The sequence below is a fragment of the Camelus bactrianus genome, chromosome 1 (genome assembly GCF_048773025.1).
Source record: "Camelus bactrianus isolate YW-2024 breed Bactrian camel chromosome 1, ASM4877302v1, whole genome shotgun sequence".
Taxonomy (NCBI): Eukaryota; Metazoa; Chordata; class Mammalia; order Artiodactyla; family Camelidae; genus Camelus; species Camelus bactrianus.
Genome location: NC_133539.1, coordinates 148008571 through 148011070, shown reverse-complemented (window position 1 = coordinate 148011070; position 2500 = coordinate 148008571). Strand labels below are relative to the sequence as shown.

The following is a 2500-nucleotide window of genomic DNA, read 5'->3' as shown; positions in this document are numbered from 1 at the left end:
ATTCGGCGCTGGGCTCTTCCCTGTTCACTCGCCGTTACTGAGGGAATCCTGGTTAGTTTCTTTTCCTCCGCTGACTAATATGCTTAAATTCAGCGGGTCGCCACGTCTGATCTGAGGTCGCGGCTCGGAGGGGACGGAGAAGGTGCCCGCGAAGCGGGAGAGGGCGGGACGGCGGGAGAGGGGCCGCGCGCGAGGCGCGGAACCGCGGTCGACCGCCCGGTCCCCCTCCCCCTCAACCGACCCACCCACCCACCCACCCACGCCCGGACACGGGGTTCGGGCGGGAGGGCGGAAGGGCGGAAGGAAGAAGGGAGGCGGGCGGGACGGGGACGGGAGCACGAGCCGGCGACGTGGCACGGGACGGGCGGGCGGCGAGAGGGGAAGCCGCGCGCGCGCGCGACGCCGGGCCCAGGCCGGAGGCGTCGTCGTGCCGGGGAGGAGGGTAGAGGGGGGCGGCGGCGGCAGCCGCCGGTCGGTCGGTCGTGAGGCGGGCGGGTCCGAAGAAGCCCGGCGGCCGCCCCGCGGCGACCGTCAGGGCCCCTTGCCCCACCACGCGACGCCAACCGCACCGGCGCGAGCCGCTCCGCTCCGCTCCCACCCGTCCTCCGCACGGCCGCGAGACGCCCACGACGGGCGACGGACGCGCGGCGGCGGCGCCCCCGAAGAACGCCGCCCCGGGGGCCCAGGGGCACGAAGCGCGGCCGCGGACGCAGCCCGGGGGAAAGCGCGCAGCGGCGGGCGACGCCGCGGCGTCCCGCGGGTCGCCGCCGGGGCACGCATCCCCGGGGCGCGGCCGCGCGCGCGCCTCGGCCACGGCGAGGAGCCGCCCGTCCCGACGGGGCGAGGCGGGGGCCGCGGTGGCGCGACGGGAGGGTGGGGGCGGCGCGGCGCGGCGGCCCTAACCGCCCCCACCCACCCCGGCACCACCGCGACGCACCCGGGCACGCGCCCCGGAGAACGCTTGCGGCGCGAGGAGGGGCTCCCGGTGGGAACGCGGCGGCCGCGGCCGCGGCCGCGGCCTCGGCCACGCGCGAGCTCCCCCCCTCCCCGTTTTCTCCCTTCCCTTTCGCGGGCGGCACCTCCCGGGCCTCGACGCCGCCTGCCGCCGCCGCCGCCCGCCCCCGCACCCGCACCCTCCCGGGCGCGGGGGCGGGACCGGCCGGAGGAGGGACAGACGGCGCGACGGCAGAGGCGCCGTGTCTGCACTTAGGGGGACGGAGGGCACCGCGGCCCTGCGAGGAAACCCCCAGCCGCGCGACCCCGCGGGCACACACCCGGGGGGGCGCGATTGATCGTCAAGCGACGCTCAGACAGGCGTAGCCCCGGGAGGAACCCGGGGCCGCAAGTGCGTTCGAAGTGTCGATGATCAATGTGTCCTGCAATTCACATTAATTCTCGCAGCTAGCTGCGTTCTTCATCGACGCACGAGCCGAGTGATCCACCGCTAAGAGTCGTACGAGAAGTTTCTCCTGCCTTCGGTTCTGTGGCACGGCACGTCTCCCGCCCCCACCCACCCCGGGAGGGTGAGAGGGGGGGGTCGCCTCGGGCCGGCCGAGTCAGAGAGAAATCAGACCGGAGGGTCGGGAAGGTTTCACAACGGGGCGCAGCCGGCACCGACACCGCGCGTGCCGGCTCGGACACCCCACAGGCGCCCGGGGGTTCCCGCCTCCCGCGGGGACGCGCCACCACGCGGCCACCGGCCGTCCGACGGGCCCGCCGGGTGAGGCCCCACCCGACGGACACGGCGGCGGCGGCGGCGGTCAGCGACGTGGCGCGGCGCCCCGGCCCGGTGGAGGCGGAGTCCGTGGGACGAGGGACGGACCTCCCACGTCCCCACGGGCCCGACCGCCCCGACCCCAAGGCGGACGGGCGACTCCCCCGAGGGTCTTTAAACCTCCGCGCCGGGACGCGCTAGGTACCTGGAGAGGGCGAGGCGGGCGAGGCGGGGACGGCACGGACCCCCCCCACCAGCCCCAACCGCCGGCCACCGCGCCCCGACGCCGACCACCACAGCCCGGCCACGGCCGGGGGTCCTCGCCGCCGCGGGCCCTCGACACGGGGCCACACCGGGCACCGGCCGGCCACCGCCCACGCCACCGAGTCCCACACGCCAACGCGTGCCGACGGCATCCTAAGCCCACTCCCCACGAGGCCGGGCGGAGAGGGCCCTCCCCCCGCGTCCCGACGACAGACCACCCTCCTTCCCACCTCCACATCCCCAACCCCCCAAGGCCCGGCAGGACCCCCAACCCGCACACGCGTTCCCGGGGTCCCCCTTCTCGCCACGGGGGACGAGGGGGGCCCACGATGGGACGCGGGCCACAAGCGGGCAGGGCGCCTCGGGCGCGTGGGGCGGGAACTGGGAGGCGAGAGGAGAGAGCCGGCCGGACGGGGAGAAGAGGCCCGAAGCTCGCTCGGGTGGGGGGAAGAGGCGAGAGGAGAGGCACGTGGCAAGGCGGGGCGGCGGGATCGGAGGAGCAAGAGGGCCCGACGCCCGGCC

At 76.8% G+C, this 2500-nt stretch overlaps 1 non-coding gene and 1 pseudogene across 1 annotated transcript; both read right to left on the bottom strand.

The window, feature by feature from the left end:
* Nucleotides 1-120, bottom strand: part of LOC141579115 (28S ribosomal RNA) — a 5065-nt pseudogene extending 4945 nt beyond the window's left edge.
* A 1180-nt stretch (nt 121-1300) lies between these two features.
* LOC141579096 (5.8S ribosomal RNA) lies at nt 1301-1453 on the bottom strand. Its single transcript, XR_012510149.1, has one exon. It is a non-coding gene; the product is annotated as a 5.8S ribosomal RNA (ribosomal RNA).
* Nucleotides 1454-2500: the final 1047 nt, after the last annotated feature.